Raw genomic sequence first — 25,066 nt, 5'->3', positions numbered from 1 at the left:
GGAAGGAGGAAGAAAAAGAATTCAAGGGAAAAGAACCAAGGTCAAATATTTGCTGAGTGCCTTAGTGCCCATCATCGGACCTAAGGATCTCTAAGAGTCTCTGAGTAGGAGTACTCAACGCGCTGGGCACGGAAATCGGCCTAATCTTTCCAGACCAGGAACCAAGGCTCAGCAAACAAAGAGCTCAGCGCGTCTGGGTGGCCGACTTGCACCCACAATCGCGCATGCATGGCAGGGATTTAATGGGGTGCCTGGTTCTGGTACTTCCTTGCCAGGGTCAGGGTGGTAAAAACGCAGGCTGCTCTCTCCCCACTGATCCCTTAGGGAGCCACGGCACAAAGGGGGTACCCCTGAGTATCCGCGAAGACATGTTACTCAGCAATTTTAAGTTTGCAAGGCACACTTCTCCTTCCTCACTTTGAACTCAGCTCCCCTAGTCACTGCCAGACTGCTGGGGCACATCTTCCTTTTCTTCCGAGCCAAGCCAGAGGAGTGCGTTATGTGTGATCTCTTCCTCTTCGCTCCGCGGGAGCCCAGGACCAGCCGCCCGCGGAGCCACCGGCCGCCGCGGCGGCGCTTAGGTGGGAGGTGGCTTCAAGGTGACGCGCGGCCGCCTCCGCCCCCTGTAGGCGGGGCTGGCGAGCGGGGGCCGAGGAAGTCGGACGGCCCGGGAGGTGCCCCCGCCCCCGCCGCGTCCCGGCTGCTTCTGCGCGTGCTAGCTGCCGCGGCGGCGGGTCCCGGCAGGTGAGGGGTGCGCGCCGGCCGGTCGGCAGTCCCCGCGACGCAGCCTCGGACAGGTGAGGGGGGCGCCGGGCTCACCTGGCAGCGCGCGCGGAAGGGGCGCGGGGGTCGCTGCCTGCTCTCTTCCGGGGCCGGGCGTCTGCTTGCCACCGAGGTGAGGCGTTGGGGACCCTGAGGGTTCGGGATAGGAATTCAGTGGAGCTCCTTCCCGGGAGCTGCGGGCTCCGGAATCCAAAAGGTGTGCCAAGGTCGGGAGGCAGAAATCCGAGGCGGGTAGTCCTGGAGAGCGCACGAAGGGCGGGCGGCTTGCCCCAGGAATTCTTGGCTTTTTAAAGGACACACCTTTGGTCCCCTCGGGGCGCAGTGGAGTTAGTCACCGCCACCGCCCGGACTCTTTCTGCAGAGGTTAGCCCCTCATTTGTGTGGGATTTGATTCGTTCCCTTCGTGGAGACCTGGAGGTTCAGCTTTGGTTCCCAGCGCAGGCATTTATTTGCGCAGCGGGGCAGGAGCAGAAAGCCTTAGGATAATTGTGTAGGTTACAGAGTGTCTTGCATATGAAAAGAAAAAAAAAAAAAAAACCAAAAAACCCCAATATGGTGATAGTGGTGGTGAACTTGAGAGGCGATTGCTTCCGCAGTTAGTTCCTCAGCTCCCGGTCCATTTGTTAAGCAAATGGGGCGCCGATGGCTTTTAGAGATCGTTGGGTTTCCGTAAACGTGTTAGAACATCTGAAGGAATTTCTGTGCGATGTCTGAGGGTTTCAGCGGCGTGTAGGTACTTAGCTTAAGTGTGGACTGGAAGTTACATTAACAGGGGCCACTCAGAGTTACCAAACAGCTTCCAGGTGAACCTTGGGAACTTTACCAACACCTGCTTCCGGAGACACTGAATGGCGAACAGGTCTGTGGATTATGATTTCCATTGCATTCATTTTTCGCTTGGGTCGGCAGCATTTCAATTCAATAAATATTTGTTGTATGTATGCCTTTTAAGGAGGAACCTCTGCGAGAGCCAGGTTGGTGTGCTGTTGGGTCGCACAGGTGTTAATACAAAGGGGCGCTTAGGGCGCTCATTGCACGCAGGTGGGTGTTCAGAAAGAGCAGCAGCACAGCGGCAGCTCTTTAATCTCTGGTAGGAAGCATTTAAATGCAGGGAGAATGCAAATCTTTGAAGAATATCTGTCATTAGCCTAGTCTGACATCCGAACTGGCAAGGACTATCAAAACCATCCTCAAAATAAGGTTATTAAGAATCCATTCTGTGCCACCTACCATGCTGGGCACTTTATCTTGCTGCATAAAATGCACAAGATAGACATTATTCCCGCTTGTACAGGTGAGAAACCCAGGCAGGGAGGAATCCAGCAGTTTGTTGAAAGTAATCAGTGGACCTGAGAGCTGAAGGGGGATATTTTTGAGTGCAAAACCCGTGATTTTTCACTTTTCCATGGTGCTGTGAGATGTATAGTGTAAATCTGGCAGATTTAATGGAAAATAATTCAAATTTATTTTCCTAAAGCAATCCACGTCCAAGTGACCATTATGAATAAAATGAGTATTGCTTTCATTCTCTGTGTGGTTAAAGTATAACCAGTCTGGGACAAGAAGAAGAACAGCCGTTTTTCAAATATAAAGTTTGTTAGGTGTCTTCCTTAACATATTTTTTAAGGACCCAATATATCCAAGTGGGACAAATCAGTAAAATTTTGCAAGTATTCCTTGTATATTACACATTGAAGTAACAGTTAATTTTCATATTATTAATATCCTTTAACATATATCAGCTTGATTCCATATCTTCCAGATAAATAGAAGCCACTGTTGTCACCTAGAAAAGACTTTGTGTGTGTATAAATTTATAATCATATATGAATATACGTAACATTTATTTTAAAATGTGTATCTGTTTTTCCTTAAATCTATCTCTAGAAGTGTAGAGACTACTGCAGTGCACTTATTTGGTAAGGAATCCTAATATTTCTAATTTGGCCTTTGAGTGAATGATCCATGACAACTCGTAATTTCTTCAAATTCCTGTAAACCACAAAAGTGATTTTTCAAACTACAATTGTTAATGCTGTAGAGGATGAGAATGAAAATAGTCCTTAGGATTTTAAATAATATTGGGCGCCTGGGTGGCTCAGATGGTTAAGCGTCTGCCTTCGGCTCAGGTCATGATCCCAACGTCCTGGGACCGAGTCCCGCATCGGGCTCCCTGCTCAGCGGGAAGCCTGCTTCTCCCTCTCCCTCTGCCTCTCTCCCTGCTCATGCTTTCTCTCTCTCTCTCTCTCTCTCTCTCTATCTCTCTGTTTCAAATGAATAAAAAAAAATCTTTAAAAAAAAATTTTTTTTTTAAATAATATTTCCTGACATGGAGAGCACTTGCTTTCTTAAACCCTTCCTCATACTTATTAGTAATTACACACAGAAATTGAGGGGTTTCATAATTAAATCATCTTAAGGTGTTGGAAAAATGTGTCTTTTTTGGGGGCTGGGTGGGGAAGAGAGGCTTTTTTCCTGTGTTGGGAGGATCAGGTAGGCTGTATTCTGCCTGGGTTGTGCTTGGCACAATTTTTATTTTCTCTGTTTTCATTTGACAGTGAAATTGACAACACACCTTGAACTCCTCTTTAGGAGTATTTGAAATCCTGCCTAGAATGTGTTTATAGAAGCGTGTGGCTTGGTTAAGATGCTGTAATGAAGGGGCCGAGAATGATGCATTAGAGAAATTTCCAGAAAAGCGAAGGGGCCAGGGACCAGAGTATGCACGAGATGTGAAATGGGCAGATCTAGATTTTGTGATACCTGGAAGGCAAATAATTCGCGGATCCTCTTTAAAAAAATAATGCAAAATTAGTTATGAAAGTGAATGCTTATTTAGAATGGAAAAAGAAATCACCATTTGCTGGAGGTTTTTTTCTTTTTCTGCTGAGGTCTTTTTGGGCAGTTTACCAGAAATGCTTACATAAAAATGCCTCCCTATTGCAGCCCTCTCTCCCTGAGAACACTGAACGTCTCCTAGCAGCCTGTAGCACTCACAGGGTCTTCTGCCAGTGAGAGGCCAGAAGCTGAAGCTCCATTACCGTCAAAGAGTAAGAGGGCCAGTTGTGGTTGGAGGCAGAGGCCTCATGGTTCGCTGAGCAGAGTAGAGGCTGGTGGCTGGGGTGAGAGGGATACTCGGCTTATCGGGGACTCAGGGCATTTCATATCTAGTGAACAGTCCAGAGGGGAAGGCCCAGAGCTGACTTCTAGGACCTTCTACTTTGCTTGGCTCTCCAGGGATGCCTTTGGCTATTGGCTCTCATTTTACCAGTCATCATTTACTGAGGGTTTTCTATGTTCCAGGCACTGACTATGGCAAGGTCCTATTTGCCAGGGAGCTCCTAGCCTCATGGAGCTGATTTCATTCTGACAGCACAGTGTCATAGGTGCTGTCCTGGAGCCTGGAGGGCCCCTGATGGCTTGAGCTGAGTTTGGAATTGTTGGTGGAGTTACCAAGATGAAAGAGTCCAGGGAGAGCATTCTAGGTGTGTGGAGGGCTGTAGAAACCCAGAGGTTTGGACCCATATGCTCCCCTCCATGGATGCAGTGAGGCCCCTTAGTCAGTGCTTCTCAACATGTCCTTCCAGATCAGCTGAACCCACACAACTGGTTTTAACTTATTAGAAATGCATGTTCTCAGCCCCCAGCCCAGACCCTCTGAATCGGAAGCTCTGTGTCTGGAGCAGAGCAGTCTGCGTTTTGAGAAGCCCTCCTGATCATTCCGGTGTATGCTAAAGTTTGAGACCTACTGCTCTTGGTATTTCAGAGAACTGGTAGGGCATAGACCCCCCTGTGGGGATGGTAATAGGGGAGTGGGATTCATACTAATGCTAATATGTTATGACTGTAGTATGAATATCATTTATATTACCATCACTGACATTTACTGAGCACTCAGATTGTACTCAGGCCTATTTCTTGTGGTAAGAAATAGGAACTCTTAATCATGAATACAACCCCACAAAGCAGGCCCTTTTTAACAGTCATTGTCATTTGCTGACCACATGGGTTTAACAGGTGTTTCTTTAGGGACAAATTGCCAGATGAGAGAGGTAAAATGTTGTCATTCCCTCCTAGTGGGAGTTTCTAAAGTTTCATAAGCAAATGGACACAATTGCATATATGTAATTGAGTAACATGGAAGTCGCCTCCTTGCCTGACATGATGATGGGCTCATATGCATTCCCCCTGTGGGTGGAAGCTGGCCTTGTTTTGTAACATGGGTTTCATCCGGGTATTAGCACGGAGGCCTTTCTTCTAAAGCCCAGCTCCCTGTCCAGGACACAGAGGGCTTGAAGAAGATGATGTGTTTGTCCATGATGTCCTGGAAGGTATCTAGAAGAGGTTTTTTTTTTTTTTGCATTTTCAAATTTTTTTTTTGTCTTTCTGAAAATGATTCTCTGCAGTTCTATATATTTGATCACAGAATACCTCCATCATTTCAGGAAGCATGAAGAAAAGATACAACTATAGATGTGAGGACATGTGTGAGTGTGTCGAATGGTGGTTTGCCTTTGGGTGTGGACCTCAGGTTACTGAGTCTTCACTTCTCCTCTGGAGACAAATGTTTAGACAAACATTAATTTGAGTGTAGGCAGGCAGCAGAACTTAATTCTGGGAGTGTTGGCTGTCTCAGCCATGGATTCATGCATTCACATGGTCATTTGTCGCCTGCCTAGTTGTGCTGAGTGTTAATGTCAGGCTCTGGAAGGAGATACAGTGGTGACTGGACAGATGTGATCCCTACAGACTAGTAAGGACAAACTTGCTCTGCAGTGCTATGGCTGAATGGAGTCAGATGCCCTAATTCCCACAGTGAGTCAGCCGGAAAGGAGTTAAGAAGTTATCTTAGCTCAGGAGAGAGGTTGTAGGGCTTGGCTTAAGGCAATAGGGAAGCAGAGGTGTGTGAGGGTTTGAGAGAGTATCTGGGAGATGGCGGAGGTGACCAAATGGATGTGGGTGATAGGAGAGAGGGAGGATTGGGGCTGAGGTTTGTGCCTTGGGCCTCTGGGTTGGTGCTAGCATCACAAGTCAGGACTAGATTGTTTTCAAAGAATAAAAAATGAGTTTCATGGACATTGTGAGTTTGAAATGGCTGGATGACTCCAACGTAGAGGTTTGGGTGCATTGAATAATGCAGCAGAGAGCACAACTGAATAATTCAGCGGATTGAGTAATATCAACAAATGAATAATGCTGTCTCCCAAGGAGAGGGTGGAAGCAAGAAGCAGGTCTCAAAGGAAATGTGGGCATTTCTCCTGGCGTCTGCAGGATAGACACAAATTCCAGTTCCTTTGATGTGAAAGGTGAAAAAGGTTTACTTCTGCTCATTCTTGAGAGGGTGGAGATGAATTCTCTGCTACTTTGGCCTTTCGTGTTTTTTTTTTTTTTTTTAGATTTTATTTATTTATTTATTTGAGAGAGAGAGAATGAGAGAGAGCATGAGCTGGAGGAGGGTCAGAGGGAGAAGCAGACTCCCTGCTGAGCAGGGAGCCTGATGCGGGACTCGATCCCGGGACTCCAGGATCATGACCTGAGCCGAAGGCAGTTGCTTAACCAACTGAGCCACCCAGGTGTCCCGGCCTTTCGTGTTTGATAGCCTGAGATCTGGCCCGTGGGAGGAGGTCGGCACCGTGGCCGGAGCAGGAGCGTGATAGGGGCTTGTTGAAAATTCGTTTGCAGAATTTGAGCCCATATAATTGTCATAAGGTAAAATGCTTGCCATCTATCCCCTTAATCAGTTACTTTTTCTTGTTAAAAGCACTCACTATAGATATCTATATATCATAAATATTTATATCATATTTATATGTATCATATCATATATATCATATTATAAATTAATATAGATCACATTTATTACATATATATCATGTTTATTATAAATTAACTGAATCATTTTGTAGATCACAGATTGGCCAGTGCTGTTTTGTAGATTATACTGCTGATACCAATACTACAAGTTTAATTTTTGTATAGAATATTAGGTTTCCTTAGGTGCTCAGAGTTGAGCTGAAGGTTTGTTTAAAACCTGTTACAAAGTGGTTGAAATAAATAAATATAAAGGTATTAATTGAGCATGTGTTATGCAGAGTATGTGCTAGAGTTTTCGTTGTGCATCAGACAGATAGCTCCCTGTCCCCTGAGAGTTTACAGCTAAGATGGGAAGTCAGGCATCTGAACAGGTGCCTACAAGAAAGTGTGCTGTTTGCTAAGGATAAGGCACAAGGTGCTGTGGGAGCCAAGCAGTGAGGGGAGGCCTCCGGAGGCCAGGCTGCCTGCGCTTAGCAGGACTGGTTGGCTGGAATCAGCCACTGGTGGGCAGAGATCCCTCTGGGGCATGAAGCAACGTTTGGAAAGAACAGACAGGTTTTCAGAAGTTGATGGATGGATGCTTTTGAGGAACTGAAAGTTTATGGTCAATTTTGTCCATTAAAAGTCAGAAATATTCACGAGAGGTTATGATCTGGTCAGGAAAACTAGAGAAGTATTAAACTTATCTGTGTGACTGTCACCGTGTTCAGAGCCAAGAGGCAACCGAGGTGACAATACAAAAATGAAACAAAATCCCAATCAGACCAGAAAGAAACAAAAATGATTGTGATGATTATGATGTGGATAATTTGTGTTTTTGGTGGGGGTGGGGAGGGGACTATTTTTTGCATTGTGAAAGATGTTGGTGTTTGGTTTGAGAACTTCGTATATCAGAAAAGGACGCTATATTACCTGAGCCACAGTAACCAACATCATTACTGTAACAGTCTTGCCTAGTGTAAAACATTATGTAATTATTACATATATAGGTTTCTAGTCTGAAAATGGTCTCCGGGATCAGTTCTTCCATCTCCTGTTGCTCTTTCATGAATGAGCTGGGGCCCAGCGGTGCCGCAGGCTTGCTTACCTTCACCTGGTCAGTCTGTCTGGTGAGCGCGTCTGTCTCTGTTTGTCCCCTAATGATGTGCTTCACTTGAGTAAGAATTCTCACCTGTCTGCAACAGGCCCTATAATGAACTGTCTCCATCTTCTCCGAGTCTATGTGTCACCCATTTGTAACGATTTCATTTATTTATTTGAGAGGGAGAGAAAGCACAAGTGGTGGGGAGGGGCAGAGGGAGAGGCAGACTCCCCGCTGAGCAGGGAGCCCGATGCTGGACTCGATACCAGGACCCTGGGGTCATAACCTGAGCTGAAGGCAGATGCTTAACCCCCTGAGCCACCCAGGTGCCCCTTGTGTAACCCTTCTAACTTATTTCCTCTCTGGTGTGCTTGTCATGCACTTTGTTCCTACATAGTTGAGTGTTTTCGATATTGTAGGAATCTTTGGCAGAAGCTGCTTTCAGCATTTTAGGCCTGTCTAAACAGGCAGAATTTCTCTGACATTTTTTTCTTTCTCTAAAATCTATTTGGGCCGGCACAGAAACGTTTAGCTTTAGCAAGGAATGAGAAAGAAGGTGCTCCGGAAGTTCCTCTGTTAATTGAACCAGAAGACATGGCAGAACTGAGAAGGTACATGATAAATTGTTTCTGAACTATTTAGGTGATTAAAAATAAAAAGTTTGAACAGGTCCGTGCAGCCCTGGTCATTAGTAACAGATTGGTATTTAGGTGCTTTGTTAACTACTTCCTTTCCAACTTCCGGCTTTGTGTCCATTTCTGCCTTTGTAACCGTGAGCTCAAGATCGTAAATCAGTAATTGAGTGCTTAGTTTTTGTGTTCATTGCCAATACGTGCCTTTTCATGGACGATGTTTTTTCTTTTGGTGGAAGAAGCTTTTCGTTTTCCCTGGTTAAAGGACATATGGACTCGGCAGGTATGTATTTCATTTCATGTGCCAGCTACCTAGTAGAAGCTCAGGGCAGCATCATCTTATTCTCAGGAACCGTGCTGGATAGGAGTCATCCCCATTTTATAGATGAGAACACCGAGACCCAGAGAAGCCCTGTAAGTTGTACAGGGTCACCCAGTTGGTTGGAATTTTACTTTTTTTTTTTTCCCCCCTCTACTATTCCATTCCAAGCCAGGGCTATTTTAACCACTGCATTCTGACTTACTTTCCGGTGAAGTTGTTTAGCCCCCAAACTAGGGAGTCTCCAAGACCCATGACAACTAAGATGCCAGGTATTTCTCTGGATCGTGGGTTTGGAAGCAGCTGCTCTGTGCATTCCCAGGCTGAATGCAGAGTTGAAACCCTTCACCGCAGAGGCCGCTCTATAAGCCACATCGATAAAGCTTTGGAATCTTGTTAAACCCTGTTCTGGAGATGGATTTGGCAGGATCTTGATCAATATACCACGTTAGAGCAATTTCCTGCCAGAAGATTGTGAATGCATGAAGCTAGATGCTCTGAAAAGGTCTCTCTCTTTCATCTGACCCAAGTGATGCCTTAAACACATAATTGTTATAATAAATTGTGTAGCAAAGCAAGCAGTCACGTAAGTATAAACACCGTGGTTAATTTCACGTGAGAACAACCCCATGAGAACAACTTCACTGTGTTTTTATGTTTTTTAAACTGATGTCAGCTTTTAAATATACACAGATGTTGCCATTCTAAAACCCAGATAAAATTCTTGTGGTGCTGTTGATTGGATCTGGTTGCTTTTTTTTGCTGTTCATTCATTTATAAGTATTAAGCCCAAATGAGATCTTTTAAGGGTCCATAGTGTACAGATAGGGTTGATATTCTGGTTGATGTGGTCTTGGAGAAGCTAGAGGTACTTCTGAATGTTCTGCTTATCCCCATGGGGACTTCTGAGATACCTCTTGGGAACCTTTCTTTTCTTTTTTTTTTTTTAAAGATTTTATTTATTTATTTGACAGAGAGAGACACAGCGAGAGAGGGAACACAAGCAGGGGGAGTGGGAGAGGGAGAAGCAGGCTTCCCGTGGAGCAGGGAGCCCGATGCGGGGCTCGATCCCAGGATCCTGGGATCATGACCTGAGCTGAAGGCAGATGCTTAACGACTGAGCCACCCAGGCGCGCCGCCTTTCTTTAATCTAGATAAAGAGTCTGTGTTCTCTTAGAACACGGAAGGAAATTGAGAACACGTATTTCAAGCTCTATGCATTACACTTCCTCTAGGACTGTATTTTACCTTTCTGTTGAAGCTGATTTGGTGGCCATGGGAAGCAGCAGGGTATTACCAAAGTTGCCCAGGACCTGTGCCCATGTCCCGCCCATCACAGCTTCATGTGCCTTTGAGTAGAGCCCTCATCAGTGTTGTCTGTACTCATTCCAATTAGAAGTCAGTCTCACTGGGGAGGGTATGTGCTCTGGTAAGCGCTGTGAATTGTGCAAGACTGTCGAATCTCAGATCTGTACCTCTGAAACAAATAATGCAATATATGTTAAGAAAAAAAAAAAGAAGAAGGTAGCAGGAGGGGAAGAATGAAGGGGGGAAATTGGAGGGGGAGACGAACCATGAGAGACGATGGACTCTGAAAAACAAACTGAGGGTTCTAGAGGGGAGGGGGGTGGGAGGATGGGTTAGCCTGGTGGTGGGTACTGAGGAGGGCACATTCTGCATGGAGCACTGGGTGTTATGCACAAACAATGAATCATGGAACACTTCATCTAAAACTAATGATGTAATGTATGGGGATTAACATAAGAATTAAAAAAAAAAAGTCTCTTTCAGGGGCACCTGGGTGGCTCAGTCAGTTAAGCGTCTGACTCATGGTTTTAGCTCAGGTCATGGTCTCAGGGTCATGAGATCAAGCCCCGTGTTGGGGCTCCCTGCTCAGCAGGAAGTCTGCTTGAGATTCTCTCCTTCTGCCCCACACTCCATTCACAAGCCCCCTCAAATAAATACATCTTAAAAAGAAAAAAAAAAAAAAGAAGTCAGTCTATTTCATGATATGCAATGAATGATGAGTGTTGTTGTTAAACTATTTTTTAAATGTAAATTTTGCTGAGCAATTCTGGATGTCTTACTGGTATAATTTCGGTAGTGTCTTTGGTTTGTAGTAACATCCCGAGTCTAGCCAGATTGAAAACCAGTCCTGGCTGTGAGATTTTTTTGTTGTTTTATTGCTGTTTTTTGCTAGTGGCTGTGGGTTAGAGCTAACTGTCTTTTTTTTTTTTTTTTTTAAGATTTTATTTATTTGACAGAGAGAGACACAGCCAGAGAGGGAACACAAGCAGGGGGAGTGGGAGAGGGAGAAGCAGGGTTCCCAGCGAGCAGGGAGCCCGATGCGGGGCTCGATCCCAGGACCCTGGGATCATGACCCGAGCCGAAGGCAGACGCTCAACGTCTGAGCCACCCAGGCACCCCTAGAGCTAACTGTCTTAGTGCTTATACATCATTGATTTTTATGGCTGCTTTTAAGATTATATGAGAAAGCATGTATGGAATAGTGTAGAGCAAAACTGCTTTTACATACACACGTATATTCACACTATGTGCTGCTATATGAATATATATGTTTTCTGTTAATAAGCACCAGAAACGTACTAGTGGTTCCCTTATGCAGATGTCTAGGCTGGGCTGAATCACTTTTCATTGCGTACCTCTCTGCACAATTACAATTTCCTAAAGGCATACCTTGAAAAGGTATTGCCAAGGATAAACATCTTTATTTTTTATTTTTTTAATGTCTTTTAAAGATTATTATTTTTTTATTTATTTGACAGAGAGAGAGACAGCGAGAGAGGGAACATAAGCAGGGGGAGTGGGAGAGGGAGAAGCAGGCTTCCCGTGGAGCAGGGAGCCCGATGCGGGGCTCGACCCCAGGACCCTGAAATCATGATCTGAGCCGAAGGCAGACGCTTAATGACTGAGCCTCCCACGTGCCCCTTTCTGTGGTCTTTGAAATGTCACTTAAACAAACTCATCCTCAGACATGAGAATATTAAAAACACTGTGCATTTGTTTAACTTTGTTAAAGCTTTTAAAAAGTCTTGGTATTTATTTTCAGATTTTATCAGCCACACATCTTCTCCATTTGCGATCAGGAGAACTAGTCCTCCAGTGCATGCTGCTCGAAATGATCGCAGAGAGGAAAGTGCCCTGAGGGTGTCTGTCCACTCAGTAAGCCTTCCTGGAGGCCACTGTGCATGGGGTGGGCATGGAGTGGGACCACTTAAGACACTTCTACTCCAGTAAGGCAATGAAGGAGGCTCACACTGTGGCTCACTTGACTCACCATGACTCAGTTCCTGGGAAGAGCCCCAAGTTTGGACAAACCCTGGGCTCAAATATCAGTTCTGCCATTTGTAAGACTTTGGTGTCTCCAAAGCTCTGGTTTCTCATTTGTAGAATGAGTTTGCAAATACTTACCTGGGGGTGCTGTGAATATTAGTGATAATCCCTGCAGAGTGCCTCGTGTAAAACTGGTACTTTATAAATTCCTGTTATTCCAGGAAAAGAGGGAGTCTGGATACTTACTGTAAGTCAGCGTGCAGATTTTAGAGGAGTGAGTGCCTTTATGTTACTGCAGCTTTTTCCCCAGGAATCAGGCACCTCTGCACCGTTGGTGTTTGGCTCTACGTTGCCTTCTAACCAGAAGGATGAGAAAGGAGAGGGTAGAAAGCATGAATAGGAACTTGTACTAAATTGCAGAATTTCACTTCAAAAATTATACATTTTAGGGAGCAATAAAAATTACCCAAATCCAGGCCATTTTACCCAACTGGAGGCTCTCATTTTTAGAGTTGAGACACTACCTCCTTCTTTATTTTTCTTAACTTTAGATTTTTACTTTCACTTTTAAGGTGTTTTTCCCTTTTGCATTTTTAAGTAAGTCTTGATGTTAGAAAGCTGATATTGGTCATGCGCACATTGATTGTGTGCTGGATTTAGCCTTTTCTTGGTGATTATAGTGTAATTTGATGAAAGCCCAGCCACTCCTTGGGGAAACCAGACAATGTTTCCTAAATATATATGGGTGAATTAATACCTTGGAAGGTTGATTTTGGAAGGTGACATCTAATGGCTTCATTGGGTTCACAGCCTACATTTCTGATTGCAAAACAGAGAAGAAAAAAAGAAAGTATTGATTAGCTAAGGATTTTGTGTTTAAATGGAACAATCGGGAAAACAGAAGCAGTTTCTGTTTTGAAAAAGCACATCTCTGTGGAGAGTCAAGATAGATCTTCCTGAAAAGATGATTAGTGGCACCCTCTTGGGAGCAGAGAGGATTTTAAAGGCGGGCGAGTTCTGTTTGGACTGAGAAGCAGAGGGAAAATGTGATTTAAATCTGGGAGGATGGGGAGTAAGTGACCCTCAAAGTCTTGTAGAGGTCACTGGGGAGAGCTCGGGATTGTTTTTTTTTTTTTTAAGATTTTATTTGTTTTTAGAGAGCGTGTGCAAGTGAAAGTCGGGGGAGGATCTCAAGCAGACTCCACGCTCAACACGGAGCCCCATGCGGGGCTCGATTTCATGACCCGAGACCATGACCTGAGCTGAAACCAAGAGTCGGATGCTTAACTGACTGAGCCCCCCAGGTGCCCTGAGATCGGCACTGTTTATGTCTGATGCTCTCACACTGCGTTGCCTCCTACAGTTTTGCTGATAGGCTCTTCACAGTGCTGCCCCTTTTGGGAATGTTGACCATGAGCAGGAGTTAGGTGACAGAGACAGAGGGACAAGGTGGCACAAAGAATAAGAACAGACAGCTGGGCTGCTAAGCCTGCGTGTGGGGCTCTGCAACATATGCACTGTGTGACATTGGGCAAGTAACTTAAGCTTTCTGTGCCTCAGTTTGCCCATCAGTGAAATGAGGCTTCTACTAGGATCTACAGGGGACAGCATACCTAAAGTTTCATACGTGACGCCACATGTAAGGCTTAGCAGCTGCTGCTGTTATTTTGGTAAACATCAATGGTGGGAGGCTCAGTTTAGCTCTGTTCTATTTATTTGAGAGAGAGGAGAGAGAGAGCGGGAAAGAGAACATGAGCCATGGGAGAGAGGGAGAAGCAGGCTTCCCGCCGAGCAGGGAGCCCGACGCGGGGCTTGATCCCAGGACCCCGGAATCATGACCCGAACCGAAGGCAGACGTTTAACCGACTGAGGGACCCAGGAGCCCCATCATTTTGGCTTTAAAGAACTACGGCATGCCTCGTTCGCAGGTCCTCACAGAACCTAATGATTGCGTCGTATTTAAAAACTCATTCTCAGCGTTTTAGCTTAGTGGGGAGATTTGTTTTGGATGTTTCAGGATCGCTCCCAGCCTTTTTCTAGCTGATATTCTATGAAATGGGTTGCAGAGTGCCTGCCATGAGAGACTATAGAACACTGGGAAAGTTCACTTGGGAATTACCAATTGAAGCTGTCATAGGATCACGTCCACTTCATCGAGCTGGCAGTGGTATTGATGGAATCCGAGAAGCAGGGGGAAAAAAAAAATCGATGTAACCTTTTTAAAAGATAGATGGTTTTAATATTGATAATAGTGTTCTTTATCTTTTCATTTGAGAGATGCAGCTGTAATAGAATGGCACATAAATACTAATGCTTGCTGACTGCATTGTGATAGTAATTCCTTTGGGTATTGAGACAAAAAGTTCAGTGATCTGGGCAAATGTCACCTTAATGCATCACTAACAGGCTGAGAAATATAGTCTTCAAATAAACCATCCTTCACATGAGAGTAGGCAATACCCTTTCATCTGCATTTTATTTTATTATTTTATTTTTTTTAAAGATTTTATTTATTTATTTGACAGAGAGAGTGAGCAACAGCAGGGAACACAAGCAGGGGGAGTGGGAGAGGGAGAAGCAGGCTTCCCGCCAAGCAGGGAGCCCGATGCGGGGCTCGATCCCAGGACCCTGGGATCATGACCTGAGCCGAAGGCAGACGCTTAACGACTGAGCCACCCAGGCGCCCCTAGTCTGCATTTTAAAAATCTTTCTTAACCCACAGGTGAGGAAAGGCTTGGTTGTGTGTGTATGTGACTCCTTCTAATTCATCTATGGCAGTTTTCCACATTTGCTTCAGACGTTTGGATTAGTTCGGAGGTGATAGAGCGCATGGCAATCAGTTCCTCAGGCATGTGTCTTGGAGATCTCACCTGTTGCCTTTTCTCTTGTTGAGGACACCAGCTGTCTCAAGAGTGAAAAAGGATCTCAACTTACTGAAATCCAAGTGTTGATGGGAGGTCCAGAGAACCATGGCTGGTCTTGTAGACTTGCAGTCATGCCCAGTTCAAGGGCCCAATAGCCCTTGGTGGATAGTTTCAGAGATCAGTTTTGTGGGCTTCTTTCTTTTCTGGAGTTCGAGGACTTCACCGGCAACTTGACGACCATGATTTTGTAAAGGTGTTAAGAAAAGTAGATCATTCCATTGATGAAATGATTGGGGAAATCCAGATGGGAGGCACGGGCAGATAAAATGAGCTCCATCTTCAACAGGTTACACCCAGGCTTCTAATGAGGCTGTGTTGTCATTACTGATTTAATGCTCTGTACCCAGTGCATGAAGCTGCTCAAACACCTTATCACAGAGCAATCAATATATTACCCAACAGTATTTATTTAATAATGAAACATTTATTGAAAAACTTAATAATTGTGAAACTTTTTAGGTTGATGGAATATACTGGCCTCTATTCAGGCTTGGAGTTCTGATGAATATTCAGTCATGATAGCAGTAGAAAGAATTGGCCTCTGAATGAGTTCATTCATTCATTCCATCCAAACTTAACTGCTGTGTGCCCGGTACTGTTCTAGGTGCTGAAGATGTAGGGGTGAACTAGGCAAACACAGTCTCATCTCCTCAGAGGACGAAATTATTTTGAGGGGGGTGGGAGTGGATAGGGGAGACCAAATAAACCAACTAATGAGACAGTTTTGATCATGAAGGCCATGATGAATGTCAAGTGTGACGAGATTATGGTGCAGAAGTGCAGTTTCATACTAGAGGGTCCAGGTCAGGGTGAGGGTTAGGGTTAAGGTTAAGGTAAGGCTCCTGGGGTTCCTGGGTGGTTCAGTCAGTTAAGCATCCGACTCTTGATTTTGGCTCAGGTCATGATATTAGGGTCGTGAAATAAAGCCCCATGTTGGGCTCCACGCTGGGTGTGGAGCCTGCTTAAGATTATCACTCTCCCTCTCCTTCTGCCCCTCCCCAGCCTCACATTCAGGTTCTCTCTCTCCCTCAAGGGAAAAAAAAAAAAAAAGCTAAGGCTCTTTAAGGAGGTGGTGCTTGATCTACACCTGAAAGACCTAGGTGTTTGATCTGTTGGGAGAACAGATTATATCACTAACAGGTCTGAACCAACAAAACAATATCCCTAGACCTTTACTCCAAATGTTTGCTGCACCCATTTTTCCCCTTGTTGGGGGCTGCTACTTTCTCCTTCATGCAGGTGTTACTGTCAGACCTGGTGGGACTGAACATCATGGCCTCTCTAGGGCGAGGTCTTCCCTGTGGTTTCAGTGAGCCTTCCCCCTTATACACAGCCCAAGTCCACAAAACTTTACATCCAGCAATAGCTTCTGTTTTCACTTGCTGATTACACTGGCTGGCCAGGTGAGCCCAGAGCTGTGGCTAGGCTTGCTTTAACTTTCCTTTCAAGGCTAAAGCATATGTAATTTCAGGTGATGCTTTTAGCTTTCTGCAAATGACACACTGTCCTATTCTCACTTGGTCAAGATTCTACCCACTTGTGTCAAGACACCTGCTAGAAATAAGAGCTTCCTCTTCCTTTCAGTCTGACTCTTTTCAACTATGGATTATTTTTAGCCTTTTTCTGTCAATTATGAAGCTTGCATTGTATTGAGTATTTATAGAAAATGAATTAAAGCAGCCCGTGAAGCTTTGCGAAGGTGCCAAGTGTCTGACTCAAAAACCCTTTATGCTCCGTCACTGGAAACTCATTCAGCAGTGTAGACCCTGCCATAATGGCTTGACTTGCTTCTCTATATTTGTTGACTAAATACAGAACAGTGTAATTTGGTCCCTAGAATAGAAAATAATTATAATACAGCATTACTACTTTATAGGAAAGCAGAAATTTACTAAATAACGTATTAATCCCAAACCTAGATGCTGTTCAAACACTTATGTAGATAGATATTTGTACAGGTTGTTTTCCCTCTGAAAGTTGCTGTTCTGTATGGAAACCGTTAAGTGTGAACACCTTTCATTGCAAATAAATAGGAATTCTAACAACTGAATAACAGATTAAATAAATATCTGTCATAATTCTCTGACACATTTGCACCAGGTGAATGGAGTGACTGCATTCAGTTTTAAGAATTTATTTCTAGAATAGTAATTCTAAAACTCTATACCTGGACTTTTCTATCTTGGCTGTCGGACCAGAACTAATTAGCTTTGTCGTGTTTTGAGTTGCCAAGGCCTCCTGAGTTGATTGTTCTAAGGAAAATCATAGAATACTCTTGGTCCTCAGACAGAATCTATGTTTCTGATATTAGTGACTAGAAAAGAGATAGCAATTCACTGGCCTGGAGCCACTGTTCCCTTTTCTGTAGCCTGGGGCAAATTTTCATGCTGATTAACATCACGGTTCCCACTGAGCCTCAGAACCATTTGCAATAATTTCTCTGCAGGTATCTGCCATCCATTGATCCGAGCTGGCCATCAGAAATGCATTTGTCATTCAAGATTATTTTGAATCGAACTTTTCCTTTCTGTTGGAGGAAAGCACACAAACACACGCATATACAAAATATCAATGTACACATCACTTTTATTTTCATATATATTCATTACACAAATGACATGTCAATACTAAAGGACATAATATTTTTAAAATTAGGAAAACACATATTCTCTGCTTTGAAAAAACTAGCCATTAAAAGTTGTTCCATGTTTCCATCAGCCTAGTTCATACTTACACATCATTTTACAGTGCTGTAAACATAGTTTAGGTCCAGTTTTGTAGTTTGTGTGTCTTCCATTTAAAATTGTAAATCATTTTCCAGGTGGCTACGTAGCATCAGAGTAATAAACTTTAATGTCTGCATTAATGAAGATTAGTGGTTCATTCTGCCCACAATGTATGTGTATCTCTACAAATACACTTCTGGAATAGTATGCATTCTGTGCTAAATTTTCTGGGCTTGTAGTATGTTTACATTTTACATTGACCCAATTGTCATCTTGTACAACTGTGCAAAAACTCTCTATTCTTCTCCTGCAATCATGGACTAATTTAAAATTTCACATGGTGAGCACGTATTGGGAGTTAGTATAGAAGCCTGTGAACCATGTATTTTGGCATGGATTTTCTTTAATATACTCAAAGTCTAAAAACACATTAAGGTAAATCACTGGGCTCTCCAAGGAACTAACACCATGGAATAACCTTAAAAACAACTTTAAGTGAATTTATACATTACAGTGAGGGACTGAGAGTTGTATATTTTTCCTTTTATTAGCTCAGTGGGGATCTTTGTATCTCAGTTGTTTAATTGACATGAACACCACAAAGTGAAATCACTCAGAGAACAGTCCTAAAGTTAAGGGAAAAGTAGCCCAAAATAATACATTTTGATTTTTAAGCTTATTTATAGAATTAAGTGTGAAGGGACCAAGATAGCACAGTTGACAGCAGAGCCCAACAACTTTGGTACAAAAATGATCCATTCTGGGGGAAAAAGCTGTCTCCATTATGTTATTAAATGTGAATTGTTGTCGAGTATTTTTAGAGTGAGAAGCAGTAGAAAATGTCCTCATAGTCAACTTTTAGCAAATATTTTATCCAGATGAGAAGCCATATATTGATATTTATATAATGAAATAGAAGGATGGCTATGGAAAATTATTTGAAAGTAGTGGCCCTTTGCCAGTGTATAAAACTGTGGAAATTTCACATACATTTTTAGGCTGGAAGCATCTCTTGAAACATCAGGACAGCTCCAGCCCTGTGCCTTCTCCGTCATGCCTCAGCCCCCACCTTAGCTCAGCCTGCGTAGATCTTGTTGTTCCTTTTCTGGCACCTGTGGTTATCTGGGGTTTTGACCCTGCTATAGTATAGCTAAGTAACATATATTTTATTATTTTTACCTAATACAACCTTTTTTTTTTTTTTGAAGATTTATTTATTTATTTTAGAGAGGGAGGGGTTGGGGCAGAGGGGGAGAGAATCTTAAGTAGGCTCTGTACTGAGCACAGAGCCTGATGTGGGGCTCGATCTCATGACCCTAGATCATGACCCATGAGATCATGACCTGAGCCAAAACCAAGAGTCAGACTCTTAACTGCCTGAGTCACCCAGGTGCCCCTACTGAATACAACCTCTTCAAGGTACCACTTTATAAATCCATATATTTACTTCAGCTTGGCTTAAAAATCAATTTTCTAACTTACGTAAATTTTGTTTTAAACATTGGTAAAATACACATAAAATTTATCATCTTAACCATTTTTCTGAGAGTGCAGTTCAGTGGTATTGAAGTTCATTCACATGTTTGTGCAAGCATCACCACCACCCATCTCCAGAGCTGTTTTCATCTTGCAGAACTGAAACTCTGTACTCAAAACAACGATTTCTCATCTTTCCCTACCCCCAGGCCCTGGCAACCACCGTTCTATTCTCTGTCCCCATGAATTTGACCACTCTTATGTAGTAGAGTCATATAGTATTTGTCCTTTTGTGACAGCCTTATTTCATTTAGCATAATGTTATCAAGGTCCATCCATGTAGCATGAGTCAGAGTTTCCTTCCTTATAAGGCAGAGTAATATTCTTTTATATGTATAAACCACATTTTGCTTATCCATTCATCCATGATGGACACCTGGGTTGTGTTCATCTTCGGCTATTGTGAATAATGCTGCTATGAATATGGGTGTATGAATAGCTCTTCAAGTCCGCGCTTTCACTTCTTTTGGGTATATATCCAGAAGAAGAATTGCTGGAGCATATGGTGATCCTATGTTTAATTTTTAAAGGAGCCATTATCTTGTTTTCCTAGAGGCTGTACCATTTTACATTCCCACTAACAGTGCATAAGAATTCCAGTTTCTCTAGTTCCTTAACTAGAGAACTTAACTATTTTCTGATTTTCTTAAGATTTTATTTATTTACTTATTTGAGAAAGAGAGTGAGTAGGGGGAGGGGCCGAGGGAGAGAGAGAATCTCAAGGAGATGCCTTGCTGAGCTTGGAGCCCAACTCGGGGCTGGATCTTGATACCCTGAGATCATGACCTGAGTCGAAATCAAGAGTTGGATGCTTAACCAACTGAGCCACCCAGGCCCCACTGTTTTTCTTTATTTTTTAATTAACATATAATGTACTGTTTGTTTCAGGGGTACAGGTCTGTGATTCATCAGTCCCCCCTGTTTTTCTTAATATTAGCCACCCCGATGGGTATGAGGTAGTATTTTATCGTGGTTTTGATTTGCATTACCCTAATGATTAATGATATTGCATATGACTTCTTTTTAAAAAGTTTACTGCAGGTGCAAGACACAACCTTTTGCCTTGTCATTGAAAGAAAATTACCTGGCAAGTCAAAAGATCTGGGTTTTAGCCATATCTCTATCCTAATTAGCCATTTGACCTTCAGTTCTATTTAACAAATGTTAATTAGACCTCTGCCATCCAAATAAGACATGAAAACTGTAACTTAGAGGGAAAAGTCAATTGTGAGGTTTTTGAAGGGGGTGTCTGTGATTAAAATCTGAATTTTACATAACTACAATGTCTACTTACTTTGCTTTTACATGTCTTCATTTATGACTTTAATTTTTAAAATTTAGCCTATCTTAATGAAATGATACTGTTCAAGTATCTTCACTGGCATATGCTTACGGAGTATCTCTTTCCTCCTCACAGCAGAGCCTCCTAAAAGGGTGTCTCTTGTCATATCTTTGCTTCCGGCCTTCCCTACTTGCTGCCCTCTAGATCCTGTGTCTCCAAGATCTCTGCAGCCCTCCCAGTAGCCAAAAACCATGGATGCACCTCTGCCTTCCTCAGCCCACTTCTTTGAAGTATTGAGATGGTTGTTCACTCCCTCATTGAAACTTCTCCTTTCAGCTTCCTTGATCCTGGTTCCTTTTCCTCCCTGAGGAAAGGGAGGTCCCCCTGGCCAGTCCTTAGTTTTCATGAAGAGTTCCCTTTTCTCTGTGCTTCCACTAAAAGTCTGTGATCCCTGTAGTTCTGTCTTTAATCCTATTTTCTTTTCACTTTATACACTTGCTTGGGAAGGGGGCAGGTGGTTCTGTCTTCCTCATTTCTATCCCAGACCTTGTTCCTAAACCTGAATATCCAGTCAGGTTGTAGTCTTTCTCAGCTTTGGCAATTTATCAGTCTTTGAGCTGAACACATTCAACATGGACCTCATCTTGCCTTCTGTAAATAACTCTTGCTCTTATTTCCCTGTGTTAATTGGTAGTTCCATTGGATTCCTTGCTGCCCAAGAAACCTTAGACATTTGCCTTTGCCTCACCCCTACCCTCCCAACACATACAATAACAGATTACATAATTCAGCTTCTCCATCAGTCCCCTAATCTGCATCCTAATTGCTATTTCTTTAGTCCAAGTTCTTACCATGATAGGTTGATGCATCTCCTGTGTGTTTCATTAGCATCTCATTCCTTTTTTTTTTTTTTTTTAAGATTTTTTATTTATTTATTTGACAGAGAGAGAGAGAGCACAAGCAGAGGGAGAAGCAGGCTCCCCGCTGAGCAAGGAGCCCAATGTGGGGCTCGATCCCAGGACCCATGAGCCGAAGGCAGACGCTTAACCGACTGAGCCACCCAGGTGCCCCAGCGTTTCATTCTTAACACCTCATAGATCATACTACCTTGTATTGGGACTGCTTTGTTATCTGCCTCTCCTACTGAATTCTGAGTGCCTTGGGAGAATGAATAGTGTATTTTGTTCCTTGAGCCTAGGGGGGAAAAACATATACCTTCATTCCAATTGCACTCCATTTTTTTAAACTCATATAAACATGAGCAGTATGATAGTCCTTTGTTTATGTTATAGATCTAATTCTATAGTAATAGTCATGCAGTTATAACCATTAAAGTCCAAAGATGGAAAAAGAAGTTTTTCTCACCAGCTTAAAAAAATCTGGTGGTGTTCTAATTCAGTGGTGGGCTGAAACCAACATCTGCTTTTAACGTGGCTCTTTATACTCTTAAGCACACTGTTTACTTTCACCTTCAGTGACTCAGATTTTAAACTGTATAAATCAGGGTTGCACGTGCATGGACAAGGAGGTTAGAGCCGCAGTGGGTGACATGGTAGAAAACTTTGAATACCTCGATGATGGATTAGTGTTTTCTTCATAGGGTTTGGATCTTTTTGTAATTCTTTTCTAAATTGCTTCTGTTTATTATTGCTTAAGTTTCATAGGATAGTTAAATCCTGTCCCTTTTTAATTAGCCTTTGTAATTTTCTGTGCTGTTTCCCACCATAATGCACCAATAATTATAATGTCCATGGTGTCTCTTTGGATTTTTTAATTCTTAATTTAGAATTATGACTGACTTACCCGGAAGAGATTTGATCATCCCCAGTTAGGGGTGACAATGTAGTCTGTAGGTATAAGCACAGATTTTGTGGTTAGAGAGAAACTGGTTCAAATCTTCTCACTGCCACATATTAGCAGACAAGATGCTTAATATTTATAATCCTTGATTTCTTCTCGTGTTCATTTTATTTTCTTTAGAGAGAGGGAGAGAGGGAGGGATGGGCTAGGAGGGAGGGATGGGCTAGGAGGGAGAGGGAGAGAGAGAATCTTAAGCAGGCTGAACGTCCAGCGTGGAGCCCGACGCTGGGCTCGATCTCACAACCCTGAGATCATGACCTGAGCTGAAATCAAGAGTCTGAAGCTTAACCAACTGAGCCACCCAGGCACCTGTCTTCTCATATTTAATAGAGTAATTTTACTCACCTCGGTCATGGTTTGAGGATTCAGAAAATTCAGAGACAAAGAGTTCAGTGCTGTGCTTACCCATAGTCACTACACAACAAAAGCTCACAAGTTCTCACCCATAAACAAATTACTCACCTGATTTGGAAATTTAACAAATGTATCCAGTATGTGATTTCTTGAAGAATGATTTTATATGTGGGTGAAATTGAGGTTAACACAGCTCAACTATACAAATGTTAAGAAAACAGATTTTTATATTCTGATAAATACTAAGTTACAGACATATTTGTTGGATGAATGAATGAATTTGAACTGTCATGCTTTCCCTTATGAGAGTAAGCTTTAGTTTGCCATTGATCACAGCCTTAAATGATTGATGATTCTTTATTTAGAAGTGAAAGATGTTGCCAGAGAGAATTTCCAACTCTGTTGCATTGCTTGTAACTTCAATAATGTCCCTGTATTATTTCTCTGAAGCTTGCAGTTTTCAGATGGGTTTAATCTGACATTTTCATAAAAAATGTGTTATGCTTGGGAATGGTCAGTGAATGTGGTGCCAGGCTTGGCCAAACTAGGATTTATGGACATACAGCTTCTTAGAAGTCTCCATTTGGGACATCAGACACATTGTTCTTTTTTTCCCTAAAGACAACATTTGGTAGATTATATTGATCAATACTTTCAAAACTAGTTCCTAACATTTTGATCTTACAGCTACACACTAATTTTCTTGGTGAGATGATCAGTGTAGTCAGGACTGTTGACAGAAATAAATATATCTTTATGGACGATGGCTAAGTTTCAAGTTTTGTCAGGCAGGTACTTCTGGAGACCTAAGAGTAAAAAAGGAAGATCTCTTTAGAATTGTTTCTATTAGTACAGAGCTGGCTTTCATCTCTACAACTGAGATCTTTGATATTAGCATCCATTTAGATATAGAGGGCTAGAAAGTTAAATTTTTTTAGCAGTTTTGTTTTTGCCAAAACACTTCTCACCATCTGAGGCAATAAATATTTAATGATTATTTATTTTATTTGTACCTGTTTTTGCCAAATAGTGAGAAATCCCATTTAGATAAAGACCCCCAAGAATGGAGAGTTCTCCGCATGGGGAATCCTGGGGTGCTTTGATAGGAAGGAGTGGAGAAGGGCTCTGGGCTTATGCAGGATAGTATTTTTTTAAAAGATATTATTTATTTGAGAGAGAGAGAGAGCAAACATGAGCATGGAGGAGGGGCAGAGGGTGAGGGAGAAGTAGTCTCCCTGGCTGAGCAGGGAGCTCAATGAGGGGCTCGATCCCAGGACCCTGTGATCATGACCTGAGCTGAAGGCAGATGCTTAACCCACTGAGCCACCCAGGTGCCCCTTGCAGGATAGGTTTAAGTAAGGACCAGGCGAAGCTGGGACCATCTCTGTACTGGGTGCTGTTCTAAACCTGTTGGGTATCCCAGTAATCTTTGTTCAGGATGCTGGATGAATACAGTGGATTTTGGGGGAACTGGTCTGAAACACATCATTGCTCAAAAGTAGTTGTTTGGAAGCTCTAACATGATCTGGGGGGAAATGTTTTCTGCTGACGTGCAGCTAGACTTCACTGTGTATGTTAATGGTCACACTGTTTTTGGCCAGGATGACTTCTGTTTTCTCAGATGTCCCGAGAAGACTTTTCTTTCTTTCTTTCTCCGGAGCTGCACTGCAGTGTCCAGAACATTTCCTGACATATGGTAGAAATAAAATACACACTTCCTTCCCTTACCACCCCATGTCTGTGGAATGAATAACAACTTTTATTGACGACACACTTGACTGTCTCTAAGCTGTTCCTCCACACAATATGGGGCTCCTTTCAGACAGAAATGGAAATCCCAGTAAATACTTGCAAAAATTTGCATGGCGTTGTTTAGGCTGGGAGGCTATGATAATGTCACTGGTGAATATCAGGAAGGCAGCCTGTCTCAGGGATGGGTGTCTTTTCTGTGAGTGTGATTTTCAGTGAAGCAAAGGACCTCTTTGAAAGGAGGCATAACCTTCCTGTTTTCTTCTTTCCTGAATGGATGCAATAGGCAGTGTAATGTAAAATGTGGTATAGGGTTGGCATTTCCAGCAGTGCTGTGGACCCACTATTATTGACATCTGAATAGCCAGAAAGCTAAAAAAGGAAAAAGCAAATAACAAATGAAAGACCCTTTGATCCTTTACTTCTAGCTGGTCTCCTTCAACTCTTGCTCTGTATGGACAGGTTCTCCACAGCAGCTATTATAATCCTTTAGAAACATACAACAAATCAGATCCATCCTGTGACCAACCTTCACCTCTCCGCCCTCCCTGCTGCCATGGCTTCTCCACTCAGTTAAATTTAAAGTCTTGGGGCACCTGGGTGGCTCAGTTGGTTAAGCACCCGACTCTTGATTTCAGCTCAGGTCATGATCTCAGGGTCCTGGGATGGAGCCCTGCATCAGGCTCCACAGTCAGTGGAGAGTATGCTTCTC

The 25,066-nt window shown here is 43.0% G+C and overlaps 1 protein-coding gene across 2 annotated transcripts in view; it reads left to right on the top strand.

Moving 5' to 3' along the window:
* The first annotated feature begins 714 nt into the window (after positions 1–714).
* Positions 715–25,066, top strand: part of MCTP2 (multiple C2 and transmembrane domain containing 2) — a 240,841-nt gene continuing 216,489 nt past the window's right edge. For both annotated transcript variants that reach the window (XM_021680654.1, XM_021680655.1), the window contains exon 1: positions 715–797. The gene's annotated coding sequence lies outside the window, so the exon portion shown is untranslated. The remainder of the gene's footprint in view (positions 798–25,066) is intronic.

The sequence above is a fragment of the Neomonachus schauinslandi genome, chromosome 9, assembly GCF_002201575.2.
Source record: "Neomonachus schauinslandi chromosome 9, ASM220157v2, whole genome shotgun sequence".
Taxonomy (NCBI): domain Eukaryota; kingdom Metazoa; phylum Chordata; class Mammalia; order Carnivora; family Phocidae; genus Neomonachus; species Neomonachus schauinslandi.
This window is presented reverse-complemented; position numbering and strand designations above follow the sequence as displayed.